The following is a 16164-nucleotide window of genomic DNA, read 5'->3' as shown; positions in this document are numbered from 1 at the left end:
GTGGTCTTTGAATTAACCCTTAATGAATTAACCATTAACCCTTAACTGACACGGAGAAAAAAAGCTTACACTAACTACAAAGTTGGGACTGTGTGATCCCTTTTTTTTGAAATTTGAGAAAAATGCTGTTGCAAATTTATCCCAATTTTGCTAACAAAATATTCAGATATATCAGTTCGAAATACAAAAACACCAAAATCATTCCACGACATCCTCAGATGAAAATCATGTATGGTTCTTGATCAGATTATGCAGTGCTCGTGGGATCCTTTGGAGGGTTGCTCTGTTCCTTATATGCCAGTCGATGAGGGATCGTCCTAGCTCTATAAGTATTTTTCTTCGGGTCAAGTCTTTTCTTGGGGTGTTGAATAGCTCAGAATGATATTGACATTGACTGCACCTATGTCCACGATCGCATGCCACACCTTCTTGAACCATCTTCTCATGCGGGGCCTAGTTGTGTAAGTGAACTGATTCTGGTCTAGAGAGTCCACTAATTTTTTGTTTCGTTGTACGTCATGACGACCTCTGGTTTACTACTCTCATGTTCAACTGAGGCTGAAAACGGGATCGAAGAAGCAAGAATAACTGCATTTTTGGGAGGAAATACGACAGCAGATTCAGGTGGTCTTTGAATTCAAAAATGAACGAGTCGCGTTCCCTCGTATGAATATCAAGGGAAAAGGGAGGATATCTCTTTTGTTCTTTATCACCGTGTTTACGTACGTCATTCTCAAAGGTCTGAGCATTTCAATGAGTTCTATGAACGTGAACCAGTGCCATGTTGATGTTCCAGCTATTCAAGAAATCGACAACACTCACCTTGGAACTGAAACATTAATTCCAACTATAGGTGTTTTCTTTCCAGTGTAGACAGAGACATTAGATAGATAAAATGTCTTCAAGACCGCTAGACATTAGATCTGGAATCCAAACTTGTTCAGTTTAGAACAAATTTACTTCTTGAATTTGTACCGTAACCTAAATGCAACTAGCATTTCATCAATCACCAAGTATTAGCCTGGTGAGTAATTTGCTTTGCAGTTTGCGATGAAGAGGTCAAAAACCTCTTTGATGGGAGCTAGAAGTTCGCCTCTTTCTTGACGTGTGTGCGTATCATCAAACTGAAGAGAGTTTTCCAGATACTAGAATTGATACTAGATACTAGAACCAAGGAAAATCAGAATTACCAAAAAATAATAATAAAAAGGGTCTAATAAAAACGAAAATATTTTCCCCTCGAATGTAGGACACTTAAATAAAACAAAATCAAACTAACTGTTCTCTAAAAAGCTCGTAGAGTTGATTTCTCTGCTTTCTTACAAAAAAGTTATGCAAACTGCAGGGCGGGGTTTCCTGGACAACAGACCCCAGTATCTACACACCTGCAAGCGATTTCGAGATGTTATTTTACCCAGCTTTAGTACCCAAACGGTCCAAAAAATAGACGAAATATCAGCCTCCTAGCATAACCCAGTAGTACGAAATAGAAAAAAGACTTAGCGCTGGGGTCTAAGAGACCCCACCCTGTCAGTTAAGGGTTAAAACTTTTGAATTGAATTCTTAAAATATGAAGCTGTTATCTTGTCATAATGTAATTTTGAAAAAAGTAAGAGGAACACCTTTTTGTCGTGTTCATTTCAAAAGATTGTCCCTAAGTTTGAAATAACCTAGCATAAAAGATTGAAATATTGACCTACTACTAATCCAAAATTGCAAAAATTTAAGCACTTTAGGAACTGACCGTGGTGGCAACCCTGTCAACAACACTACCTTGTGGTATCCCCCTCCATCACAGAATCGACTGCCCCTCCTCCTAGACAAGATGCTGCCTACGTCCAAGTTTAAAGTTATATGAAAGCCCCTGCAATATCAAGTTATAGTAACATTAGCTTCTGAAGAAGATCCTAAAATGCCCACTTAGTTGCTTCATGAGCACTTTTGACAATTTAACATATGTTGGAATTCTACAAGTATATGTGCTACCCTTCTTTTGAGTTAATTCCCTATTAGATTCCTACCAAAGTTGAGACAATGAGAATAACCCATTACATCCTCCTTGATAGGCCTACAAACTAGCTTTGCCAGAAAACTTGTAGACTGGAATATCTGTTTATATGTCTCATAATGAATTGAATCATGGAATAAACTACATTAAGCATTAAAGCCACTGCTGAAATCCTGGAAAAGAGCTTCCAGTTTAAAGAAAAAAGAAAAATAAAATCATAGAGATATAGTGGCATTACAACTGCAATGTCTTTTTTCTGTAACACTTTTGGGAAGCAGAGCAGAAGACTAGCATGTCACTTGAACTGACTTTGAATTACCTGACGCTTGGAAAATATGCGTCTTGAGAGTCATATATTGTGGTTTTTACACACTAGAGTATGTGTTCCTCTTTTTTAACTACAAGAATACTGAGAGGATATTTCCACGCCATCTCCTCCTTCCTATGTGCTGTTTTACAGTCACATAATGTTCCTACAATCAAATTTATTAAAATGAAAGAGATAATAAATCTACCAACAATAGCCCCCATATGCAAGGCTAAAAAAAGAGCAAAATTACATCTTGAAACAAAAAGAATATATTCTATGTATAAGGGGATTGGTGCAGAATATCCAGTAATAACATGTCAACAGGAGATCCCTTATCCATACGTTTTGAGAAATGCTTGTATATATCAATGAGTTTAGTGTCAACTGATCCATTGGAATTAAATCCATGATGAATAGGCGAGAGCAGATTGTTGGTATTTAAATGAACCATAATGGCAGAATTGACTATAACTTTGGGTAGTTTCCCAATTGCTGAGGTAAGACAAATTGGTTGATAATTACTAGCTTCATTTCTATTGCCCCCTTTGTGTACAGGCATGATGTCTTGCTATCTTTCAGAATACATTTAGTACTAAGGAACTTTTGGAAAAGTAGAGTGAGAGGATGTGACAACACTGTATATGTATCGTGTAGTAGCTTGGAGGTTCTCCATCCAGTCTCGTAGATTTATTTAGGTTAATCTTCTTCAATTGGGTTTCTACATCGGTTTTTGGTTATATTAATGGGTGCTATGCCATTTAAAATTTCAAATCTTGGGGATCTGGAATTGGAGTACTGTCAGGGACAGTAAATACCAAGATGAACTGCTTATTTAATGTATTCTGAATCTTGGGTCACAGATTTCACTGCCATCCAGTTCTTTATATTATGCTGCTTTTCAAAAACTGCTAATAGTCATTAACCTGGCAATGCACATCTCCCTGATTGACACATGGATGGACTTAATAATACATTTCTTTATTAGTCTTTCTATAAATTATACTGTTGTAAAACTGATTATGCTTTAAATACAAGATATCTAGTTCAGACTAAATGATTATGCTGAAAATAGGATAGAAAAAAACTATTTTAAAGAAGTTAAAAATTCAATTGGCCCAAACCCAACTTAAACCATAAAAATGGCAATCTATAGATGCCTATATTTTTGTTCAAGTGTCTCCTCCTGGAGAGCCACTATTCTGCAACTTTTCCATTACTTTTGCTTGAATAAAAACAACAAAGTTTGTTGATACACGTTTTAAATGTAACATTATTTAAAAGTTAATTGGGGTAAGTGGTATATCCAGGGACAGGGTATAAGGTGGGACATGGTACTTATCTGCCATCTAGCATTCTTTAAAAAATCTAATAAAGCCACCTAGCATAGTTCATTCAATGGTGGACATGACAGTTCCATCATTTTGGTAAGTAGCTATTTTCGTTTTTGAGAAAATTGACTGCAAAGTTTTGGCTATGCCCCACAAAAAATATTGGGGCAATAGTTTGTTTTTTTGTGTTTTATCTTGTAATGGTTTGTAGAAATTGTGTATGTAAGATAGTAAACAAAAGCTAAAACATCAAAGGCCATCTTGTGGAAAAATATGCAATAGTAAAAAAAAAACAGACATAATTTGCAAGTAGAGGTCGCATGGTATATACTGGGACAAGAATAAGTGGTATGTAGTGGGACATGTCCCAGTATATACCATCCAACCTCTACTTGCCTGACACTTATTGCAGAATGGCCCAATTTTGACTTTAGATGCTTGTTTGCCTGGGCATGCCATGAGCTTTAACGAGCACTATGTACAGGGGTTTTTCTCCAACTTGCAGTCAGTTTTGAAGAAAACTCCATTTACAGCAAGCAACATATTCAACTGTGATGAACCACTGTTCATGTCCCTCCAAAGGTTTTTGCTGAGAAGGGCAGGATAATAGTGGCCAAAGTAACTTCAGCTGAGCATGGCATGATTGTGACTATGGTTGGAACCATCTCTGCTAGCAGGCAGTACCTTCCCTCTTACCTTATATTCCTGCTAACTCTGCTGGAGGAGCCAGGCCTTCTAGATGGGCAAACCAAAAAACTGTTCCTGGAATATCTCAAACATTTCAAGACTTACTCACATGCTTCCCCTGAAAGCCTAAAGCTTTGGATAATGGTCAACCATGAGTTCTAAATCTGTTCTGCAGTTTGCAAAAGATTCTGGAATCAGTTTACTAACAATACAACCCCACTGCAGGCACCAGTTGCAGCCATTGGTCATTTGTGTATATTTTCCCTTCAAATGCCAATACAACAAGGCTATGGACAACTGGATGCTGTCCAACCCAGGGAAGACTGTGATGATATACAAGATTGCATCTCTTGTTGGTAAAAGCCTCCCCATATCCTTCATGCCAAAAAACATAATGAGGGGCTTTGAGAAGACAGGGATAAGGCCTTACAAGACAGACATCTTTACAGAAAAGGATTTTCTAACCTCTGCTGTAACTGACAGACCTGCATGTGATGGCTTGGATCCAGCTGAACCCGGAAACAGCCTTGCCAAAACCCCAAGTATAAGTGGGCCTGAACAATCCTCCACACCCGTCTCAGTTCCTGTGATGCCAGAACAAGTTTGGTCATATTCTTATATGCTATGAAGATTCTTACTGACACTCCTGTGAAAAGACAGATTGAAGAACAAGAAGCCAAAATAAAAGATAAGAAAGCACAGGGTGGCAGGGCTAGAGGAAAAGTTGGGACTGTTGGAAGAGCTGAAAAAGCAAACAAAGGCCAGACAACAAAAAACTATTTGTGGATTCAGAAGGAAGTGATGATGAAAAAATGATTCTTGATGATGATATTGATGACTCAATGAAACTAGGTGAATCAGAACATGAAAGTGAGAAAGAGGGAGAGATATTTGACAGTGTCTCTATAGAATATTTTGTTAAAGTTGTTTATAAAGGAGGGTATTTTCCTGGGTCTGTCCAAGAGAAAAACAAGAACAGTGTCAGAGTGGGTGTCATGTGCATGGCTGGTCTAAGAAAGTGGAAGTGGCCAGACCAAGACAAATCAATGTTTTATCCAAGCGAAGACATTTTGAAAAAGTTGTTGCCTCCTACCCCACCAGCACCCAGTACAGCTTCCACAGCAGCATCATATCTTTGTGTTTGCTGACTGGTAGTCTAGTCTTGTGCCAGAGATATTTTTATTTTTAAAGTAGAATTTTTAATGTAGTTTTTACATGATGAATAGTTGAAGTTTTCTACCAATACATGAATCTTTTTACTATGTCCCAGAGAATACCACCCTAGTACTTTTTCCCCCTTTTTTTCTTCTAGCTATACAAGAAAAATCGCAGTTTATGCAACAGTTCTGGGGCTTTCATTTCAGCCATAGACCATTTTTCTACTTCAATGTTAACCATGTATTTTGGAGGTTTTCCAAAATCCATCCTTGCATATACTAGTAAGCTTCTAGTTTAGTGGCTTCTTGCTACTGTATCTTGAAAAGTAGTTTAGTTAGGTGAATAAACTTTTCAGGAATGAATCTAGGGGCAAAAGTAGATGCTGGAAACCTTTGGACAAGCTTTTTCTTATTCTAATGGCTTAAAAGATTGCATAAATGACAGGGACCTGTCTGAACTCAGACAGAAAATATCTTACCCTAGTTTTAAGTTTTCAATCTCTTTTATAATGATTTTTTTTAATGTAATTCTTATTATTTCAGCAGAATTTGTGCCATGTCAAGGGTTTTTTCAGTGAAATTTGGTAAAATTCTAGCTAGCTACTTTTTGTTATCTTGGAAAGTGGTTAGGTTAGGAAAATGAAACTTTCAGGAATGGGTCTACAGAATAAAGTATGTCCCAGGAAGGAATTTTCAAGTACCAATCTCTACTCCTTCTCTCTCTAAAGGGCAGCAACTTTGATGACCTTTAAAAATCCTTGTGTTATAAAAGTGAAATCTTACAAAACAAATACTCTGTTTAAATGAAGTACAAGTAATTGTTTATAGGTTCACAACTTTGCTCAATCCTAATTTATAAGGTTTCAAAAATCTGCAAATACATTCCCTGAATTTAGAAAAAAGCCATTGACATGGCTTAAAATTCTATTAAAACAACAAAAATTGCATTTTCAGAACTAAAACAAAAGAAAAAGAAACTGAAAACTGCAAATTAAGGTAAAATGTTGTTTTGTCAAAATTTCAATAGGTATAGACCCATCAAGTAGGTAAATTTCTAAGACTTGGAAATCAGAAAAGGGTTAACATAGAAGCTTGGCAATACCTTCCCAGAGTATGTTTTTTACCCTGGATTCATTAATAAGTTTCATTTTCTTAACCTAACCCCTTTCCAAGATAGCGAAAAGTAGCTAGGCTAGAATTTTACCCACACTTGAGTTTAAGATCCAGTTTACAAGGTTTTACTTTCATAGCATTAAGATTGTTGAAGGTCATGCTCTCTAGAGGGAGACAAGTGCTTCAAAATGTCTTCTCAGGACATCATTTGCAGGGCTTCCACTTCTCATGTTTTTGGAAGATTTCTCATGGGAAAAAAAATTGTCTCATGTTCTCATGTTTTTCTCACGTTTTTAGAGGTTTTCTCATGTTTTTCTCTCATTTTTAGAGATATTCAGGGTTTTTTCTCATGTTTACCTTCATTCGATATAATCTCCCGATTTCCGTTGATTTGAGCTCTGTCCAACTTGAAATATGATCTTTTGCAATTTTCTGGCAAACTGCAAAATATGTCTTTATTGCCTGTAAAAGCGGAATTTCAATCTCGTGAACCTTAATTAATGACTTAGTCGGCAGCTTGTCATGTCACTCATCATTGTTGTTTGAAAAAGGGTTGATTTGATTCTTAGTTCATAACTTCGTCTGATCTGACCAGATCAGGTTCACTGGATAATTTGTGTAGAATAAGGACGTGGTTTACCTTACGCAAAAGCTTTTTTTAGGGTAAATACCAAGTTTACTGGAACTGGACAATTATACATGCCTGCATGTGTGCAACCCAAGAAGTAGGCTACTGACCTCTTCTAAAGGGTTAATGGGCTTTTATACTTCTATTATCTGTTTCTTTACCAAAATAACATGTTTTAACTTGAAACCAGTTCTTAACCTGTTGCCAGTTCAAGAATTAATAATTAATAATAATTTATTTGTTACCCACTTGTTTTGACAAATTAAGCAGAGTAAAAACATTAAGGAAAGAAAAACAAAATAGCACAAACAATACAATTAATACAGTCTAATCAAAGGGTGGTAAGGGCCCAAGCGTTGACAGGCCTCAGCACCTAATCTAGCATAGAGTTTTTTATAAACACAAATAATATCAGTGGCACAAAACTTTCTGATAATCTTCTGATTTCTATAAGAACGTGGCAGATACAATAAATATTTACAATAACGAAAATACAGAACTCTTATACCCTGCAAATCTTGATTATTAAACAATGGGCGCAAACCGGAAAGAAACAATATAGAATGATCACAATATGTAGAATAAAGTCTGGATAAAGCCTTTTGTGAAAATCTGCCTTGGTTCGGGAAGATTTTCGCGTACCCTTTTTTAAGTTTACTTTTAATATCATTTAGCCCACAAGATCGAAAAGCCGATAAAGATGAACAAATACTAATAACAAGCCACCAAATCAAAGAAACGAGCTTAACTGAAAAATAACCACAACTAAGATCACTACTTTGATGCTTAGCATTAAAAACTAAATATTCACATTTTTCAGTATTAAGTTTGAGGCCGATTTCCTCAAAAGACTTAGAAACAAGCTGGGTCGACTTAGTTAGGCTAGATTTAGTGCGGCTGATCAAAAGTAAATCATCTGCATATGCAATATACAAAAGATTAGTTAGGCTTAAAAAACATGATGGATTAATACATAGCAAAACAGAATAAAGACAAGCATTAAAAAGATAAGGGGATAAGACTCCTCCTTGCCTAAGACCAGAATGGATGGGGATATTACCAACATAGGTGTCACCTGACTTGAGTTGAACATATGAATTAGCATACCAAAAATGAAGAGTAGATATAGTAGACACATTTGCACCAAGTTGGAGTAACAAATACCAAAGTTGGCTATGGCATATTGAATCAAAAGCTTTTAAAACATCGAGTGCACAAAAATGAACCTCAAAACCATTTTTATGCACTTCAAGTAATAGTGAAACTATAGCACAATGAGCATGTTGGCATCCTATATACGGCTTGAAGCCAAACTGATTAGACATATAATCTACATTAGACAGGAGATCAGGGAGCAAAACATATTCAAATACTTTACTTAAAGTACAAGCAACCATAATAGGCCTATACAAAGCACAACTAGTTGGGTCCTTACCACATTTCAAAATTAACATAATGTTACCAACTAAAAAAGAATCAGGGACTAAAGAAGAGCATAAACACATCTGAAAAAGTAACTGCAAGTGATAAACTAATTCCTCTGAATTGGTGTTGAGGTGAAAAGTACTGATGCTGTCTATATCATAAGATTTTGATTTAAGTCTCTCTACACTTCTTTTGACACAGTCAACACTAAAAGGAGATACATGACCTTGAATGATTTTCTTAGGCAACAGATTAGAACAGAGCTTGGCAAAACGAAAATGAACCGCATATATCACTGTATTGAAAATGTTACTATAATGATTGATCCATGATACATTAGGGATTCAGTCAGCTGTAGGTGATCTATCAAACTTCGTGACATTAATCACTTTTTTCCACTGGCTAGGAGACTTAGGAAATCTTTTTAGGAAAAGCTATCCTAATTTTAGCCACAACTTAGCCCAATTTTTATTGTTTTGAGCTCTGGGTCATTCTTCCAAATTGAACTTCTTGTTTGTGCTCAAAAGCAACATAGGGGAACAGCTACCTCTTCAGACCTCTTTAAACACAATACAATGTGGCTATAATAAATGTTAAGTTGAATTCTGGCTTGTGGGGACCCTATGCTTGTACACAACAGATTAAAAGGGACTTTAATCATTGATAGAAGGCTAACAAATGTAGAAAAATAAAGAGGCCAGTCAGCTTTGTTCCATTCTCTTTAAGAAATCCATTTTCTAGAATTAGGACGAGGGTTCTTCTCAGCAGTAGCATTAAGGGTAACAGTGAGGGATAGGGGGAGATGGTCATAATCAATGCTCATCCTGATCAACATGGACCTCGCCACGGATGAGACCAGAAGAAATGATGCAATGGTCAATGTCTGAAAGTGAGCCACTATTATGGATATAGGAATGGGAGGCATCTTTCTTTAAAATTTTGTAACTATTCAGTAGGGAATCTAAAAGAAGCTCAGTCCACACTTATGAAGAGTTAATATTACAGTTCATATCACCAATTAATAACCAATCCAGTCCATAACTCTCAATACCATTCAAAAGACTTTATTAATGCACAAGATTTTATAAATTCAGTTAAACTTTGGAGGGATTTCTGGTTGCAGGGGAGATAAACATTAATGAGGACAAGGTTGGCAAGACGAATAGCAATATAACAATCACTCTTGTGATAACATAAAGGGGGTGGTGAAAACAGCATCTTTTTATTAAATATGCTAGGCCACCTAATGGTCTGCCAGAGGTTTTGCGTGCACTTTTAGAAAAAACTGAGTGTTTGTTACTTCTCTGTAGGGAGTTTAAGCTCACTAAAGGTAGAAGATGCTCCTGGAGGAATAAAACATCAAAATTTTCTAATTTCTGATCTAAAGAAACGAACATATAGTGAAGTTAGTCTTAGCACTCACTTTCTAGTATAGGATGATTGTTTCAACAGAAGTTCACAAAGAATTTGGCATTTCATTGAGAATGACACATGTTTGCCTTGACAGTTTGCATATTTTGGTGTAGCCTGGCATGGAGAATCAGGTAAGAATTCATGTTGCCCTGCGCAATGGGAGCAGCATTTTTCTTTATCACAGTTTGATTTTAAGTGATTTGATGATTGGCAATTATAACAGCATTTGGGTGGGCGTTGGTATTTGTAAACTTGATATATCTCATACCCAATCTTTATACCAAGTTGAAGTGCATTAGTAAGCACAACAGCATTTTCAAAAAACACTCTAACAGCCAAAGAATTGCCTATTTGTTTTGCATGAGTAATATTGTTGCAATCAATTAACATTCCCTCATCAAAATTGATCAGTATAGCTTTAATGATTCCAATATATTTTGTTTCTTTTACTTTGACATCACAATCTCTCATTACAGTTGGAACAGCATTGCAAAAGTTCCTTGCAGCAATCTTGCCAATTTGTACCACCAGCTTATCGCCAGAGGGCTTAATGCTATGAATACATTCATGACCTGGAACAGAGTCTATTATTTCGCGATGCTTGGCAGGATTATTTAATTCTGATGGGACTTTAGAAATAACAATGGTCATCAGATCAGGATTCAATGATTGAGCGCCAGGGCTGCTAAGAGGGGGGAATTTAAGATCATATGACAAAATCTTCTCACAAATTTGCTTAAGTTCCAAATCAATGCTTACAAGCTTTGAGGCGGAGCTAGAATAAGCCACAGCAGGAATAACAGGAACCTTGGTAGGTAAAATAATCACATATGTAGGCAAAGACAAATTCTCACTATCACATTTCTGGAAGATTTCCATCATGTCCTTAATGTGATGGTAATTAGCTTGATTGCCTTGGCATCTTTGCACATATTCACCCTCATAAACATGAGACCAAAGTTCTATTTTAGCTGCCATAATAGACTTCTCATTGAAAAAACCAACAGCATGGTTAGCAATAACTTTATCACTTACTCCTTTTTTGAGATTGGATTGCACAAAATTCAACACCAACAAATGTACATATTCCATCATAATGGTATAACCAACAAATATGGACAATTAGCCAAAGTCCAAAATCAAATCAGTTTATTACTAACCATGCTGTCAAACAGCTAACATCCAATTAAATTAGTTTCAAAATAATCCTTTTCAAAGTAACTGAATTCATTATTTTCATCAAACTAAAGTAGAGTGATTTTACTCACAGTTCATAAATATCCAATTCAAACCAAATCCTTTTACTTTGAACTCCAAATCTATATAATCCAGTTATTTGAGATGTTCTCACTCTGAAAGCCAGGTCAGTATTGACCTAGATGCATATCTAAGAGTTGTATTAACAACTCAACTATTTTTCAAGATAAGAAAAACTAGAATTTTGTTTACTAATAGAAACAAGCTGTAAATTATACTAGTAAGTAATTAAGCAATAATAGTAAGTAAATAAAGCAAAAACTTTATTGTTTTAGCATTTTCTTTTAGTTTGTTTTTATACATGCCTATTACTGAGCCTTGCTACACTTTACCCCTAACTGTCCCTAATATGCAAATATAAAGTCCAAATAATATATTTTCAATGTATTCAGCCAACAATTTCTTGTTTTGAAACTGGTCCTTGTTTCATCATAGTTGGTTCTACTTAAAGGTACACAGATTGAAACAACTTAGATGTATTCTGAGAATGGATAGGAAATATATAAATAGGGCTATATATTTGAATACTAGGGGGAGGGGTTGAGGGTGAAGCATGGCAAGACTGCATACAAAATGTGTTAGCTATGATTACTCTGTAGAGGCTATTATGAAGCAAGAATTGTTTCCTTCAGATAGACTAGAAAATGCATTATTTGGGCTATATATTTGTACATTAGAGGGGCTTGGAGGTGAAATAAAGAATGAATACACACAAAATGTGTTAACTATGATTATTCTGTATATTATGAAGTAAAAATTGTTTCCTTAAGATAGAAAATAGGCCTGTATAATTTAGGCTAGGCCTATATATTTGCACATTACAGGGGTTTGGGGTATAGTACAGCAAGGCTGCATGCAAAATGTGTTAGCTACAGTTATTCTGCATATTATCAAGTAAGAATTTCTTTCTTAACATGTTTCCATATAGGTAGCTATCTAGATAAATACTAAAAAAACAAAATTTACTATGTTGATCAGTAGGCCTAAGTCCATCTTTAAGCTGGCAAATTAAGTATGAAAACCAATATTTCTGGCCACACTGAGAGGGGGACTAGGTTACGATTGCAACGGCAGACTTTACTGTTTTTGGAAAGAGCAATGATTGGAGAATGAGGATTAGGCTAACAATGGTTTTTGATAACAGCTTAATGTGAGAATTATTCCTTACCTTAGATTGCCGGTTTGAAAATTCTGTATTTATCAAGTATGCACAGTACAATACAAAGTTATATCAATCCATAGGGTGAGAAAGGCCATTTTCTTTACCTGAGCTCATTTTTTGGATAAAGAATAAACACGATTTTCTATCGAGCTACAATTGGTAGTGATCATAAAGATAGATGGCTTGCAATGTAAGGACCACACATAAAGAATTATGAGCCTTCATTTTCATGAAGGTTTGAAGGCATTTCAAAACCCTTCAAGCCTTCATCTGTTGTTTTTTTTTTAGCAGTCTGTCTATGTTGATGTGATGATTGAAGGCTCAAGATTCTGGTTTTGGTTGGAAACTATTTCTATAGTTCCATACAGTTTTATATCTATAGCTTTTACTGTTTTATTTTCTGCTTCTCTTCTAGAACATTTAAGAAAACGGTGCTTAAGCAAGGTCATATCTGATATCTTGTTAGCTTTAATAAAAATCTAATTTGTTTTATTGGCTAGAATGTATTATATTTTATTTTGTAAATGGCGATAACGACAATAGCAAAGAATAATCGTAATGCTAAAAACAGACAAGAAACAATACGAAAGGATTTTGTTTTATAACCAATTCAGTAGCTAAGTTTATCTCACAGAGTGAATCAAAATGATAAAGACTGAATAGTCTCAACTGAAATTCCCTCGATTGCTGAAACTGAAGAAGAAGAAGACGTAAATATATTCCTGATTATGCATTTTGATTTCTGCCCGTTTTGGGCTTGAATTACACGCATTCATTGTAATGAATGAATGAACTTTATTACCCATAAAAGTGTAAAAAACACAAATTTTGGAGTATTATAAATAAACAAACCGATAAACAGCGAGAAAAGTCCAAACTAGTAAAGACAACATGAACTAATTAACCAGTATCAACATGGAAAAAAGGCTGCAAAAAGTCGTAAACGTGAATAAAGTTGATAGTCTTTTTACATAAATCATCACTGGAAGAGTGAATCCGAGAATGCACGTCATTAAACCAAATTAAGCAATGACTTTTCTGTTTTGGTGCCATCTAGGAAGTCGGAGGTGGAATTTGCAGTATCTGAAATAAGCTGCACGTAGAGTCTGGCGATATTTGTTATGAAACAGATGAGCTATGCCTGATAAAAACAAAAGCACAGGAGCACAATAGGCGTTATAAATCATGCACAATCAGTTGCGGTTGCAACAGCTTTTATTTGGGGATATTTTCCTGTAAGCGACGCGTAGGTTTTTCACAGCTTGATTCACTAGGGATGAACAGTTAGTGTAAAGTGTTGGGCCAAAACACAGACCAAGCCAACTAACTAAAGAAGAACATGGTAGAACTGCAGTCCCAGGAACGGGTGGAGCGACCGCATAGGAGCTATTAAGACAAATAAAATCGCATTTGGACGCATTAACTGACAGTCTAATCTTAGATAGTTCATTGGTTAATATAGTAAAATTGGAAAGCAACCCACGGCAAGTCCGGGCAACAAGTAGAACGTCATCTGCATATGCAAAGTAAGACAAACCAATAGTACCGTAAGAAACAGAACTTTTAAGGGGACGCAGGCACGATGCGAGCAAAAATTTAAATATACTAGGAGACAACACGGCACCTTGCCGAATCCCCTTATTAATTTTAACCGGGTCAGACATTTGACTGGTCAGTTACATGAAACAACCTGATTGGTCAAGTAGGCAAATTTCTAAGACATTGAAATCAGAAGATGGTTTTCTATGTCTTAGAAATTTGCCTACTTGACGAACCTACACATTTTTGGAGTTCAGAAAAAAAAAAAAACATTATACCTTAATTTTCAGTTTTCAGTTTCTTTTTCTCTGGTTTTAGGTCTAAAAATCAGATTCCTGTTATTTGAGCATAATTTTAAGCCATATTAATGTTTTCTTTTTTTTAATTTAAGAACTGTATTTGCAGTTCCTTTAGTAGCTTGTCTAGAATTTTACCCCCTTTTTGTGGCTCCACAAGCAGCATAAAATAAATCCTAGCCTCCCTATATTTCGTGAATTGGTACCGGTGAGGGGTTCCCTTGAACAAGGAAACTGTGGATGTATGCTTCGAGCCCTTCAAGGAAAAGAAGTTTTCAACCCCTTCAGGGGGTAAACAATGTTTTTTTTTCTTGTATATTTGAATCTACCTGGCCGACAAATTTTCATCTGATCAGAAAAATAAGCATTTCGCCCTTTTGAGACTATATTTTTGGGGGATCACGGCCTCAGACTCCTTATATTAGGCTCCTCTTAGCCTAGGGACTTAACTTTTTAAGTTTAACATTCTTTAGGAAAAGTATAGTTTCTGGCCCATTTTGCGCCCCCAAAACCGTATCCTCTTAAGACAAAATGTGGGACTCCTCGTAAGGTAAAAGTGGGACAAAATTTCCAGGGGGGGGGGGCAATCGTTCAAAACCGGTAACCCCCCCCCCCTTACTGTGGCCTTGATTACAACCAAATTTTCATAGCTGTCGGCATGGACCAGTTCGATTGAGTTTATCAGCAAATTTATGAAAAAAAAAATACACAAATAGAAAACGAACCAGCAGAAGTAGTTATCTGGGAAAAGATTTAAATGCAAGGGAATTCGAGGAAAGGGAACCGAGATAATACGTTTCGGATTTGGAATTTTGTAATTCCAAATCCGACTTAATGCTCAGGCTTTATTGATGAAGGATGACTGACTGCCGAGATTTTCCTTTTTGGCCAACCATCTAGGGTCAAAAGGAAAGCAGACCATCCCTGATTGGAGTGGGAGGGGGTCGTAAGGAAGGATTTAAGGAAAGTAGGAGCTTATATGGGGGTGTGAAAAGCGAGGCTTTATGCATATTGGGAGGGAGGATGGTCTGTAGCTGTATTGGCCTCAGGTGACTTAGAGTTGATGTAAGTTGTTAGTATTAGTGAATTTAGAAAGAGCTTGAAAAGGATTAGAGTTCCAATCTTCCTAAAAATTTGTTATGTAAATCAAGATCATAGTTCCAAGTTTTGCCTTTGATTTGGTATTTTTATTCTTCAACAGAATAAGACACTCTTACAATAGTAGTTAGCTTGCTTGGACACTTAAGGTGAAACAATTTCTTTTGTAGCTATCAACAAAAAGTCATCAAACCAGAAAAAAAAATAATCAGATTTTAAGTTATTTTTAATGTTAAAATGATTAGTTTATTCTTTTTAATATTTCTTATGATTTATTTATGACAATTTAGTTATTTATGCCATGTCTGTTGAGAAGATAAAATTCAGCACTCATAAATCTGCCAATACAATTACCTGATTTAATATATTTTTATTTGAATAAAAATTAAAATATGTGTCTCAAATTTTTCATTAAAATAACTAAATGTTTAGAGACTTTAGACATGAGAATACATTATATCAGCTATTTACTTAATTCATTTTTTAATTATAGTATCTCCTTACCTTAGTTCCTCCAGTGCCTCCAAAGGCACACAGGGCTTCCCTCATGTGAGTCCCTGTGTATATATCTTCCCACTCTGGAAGGAGAATCGTCTCTTCTGTGGCGTTCATACGTCCTACGGAGTGTGTTTTTTTGGTCTTACTCGGCGACAAGTGCCTTCCGTTTGCCAGTGGAGAAGCATTTTTGGAAATGTTTGCTCTGGCACGCGTAGGATGTGTCCAAGGTATCGCCATCTACGTTG

The 16164-nt window shown here is 35.9% G+C and overlaps 1 protein-coding gene across 2 annotated transcripts in view; it reads right to left on the bottom strand.

Moving 5' to 3' along the window:
* LOC136026638 (diphosphoinositol polyphosphate phosphohydrolase 2-like) overlaps positions 1-12704 on the bottom strand; it is a 37026-nt gene extending 24322 nt beyond the window's left edge. Inside the window, exon 1 of one of the 2 annotated variants that reach the window (XM_065703369.1) lies at positions 12593-12704. The gene's annotated coding sequence lies outside the window, so the exon portion shown is untranslated. Of the gene's footprint in view, positions 1-12494 lie in introns of both variants that reach the window. The other variant, XM_065703368.1, reaches the window with a different exon arrangement.
* Positions 12705-16164: the final 3460 nt, after the last annotated feature.

Source organism: Artemia franciscana, chromosome 4 (assembly GCF_032884065.1).
Source record: "Artemia franciscana chromosome 4, ASM3288406v1, whole genome shotgun sequence".
Classification (NCBI taxonomy): Eukaryota; Metazoa; Arthropoda; class Branchiopoda; order Anostraca; family Artemiidae; genus Artemia; species Artemia franciscana.
This window is presented reverse-complemented; position numbering and strand designations above follow the sequence as displayed.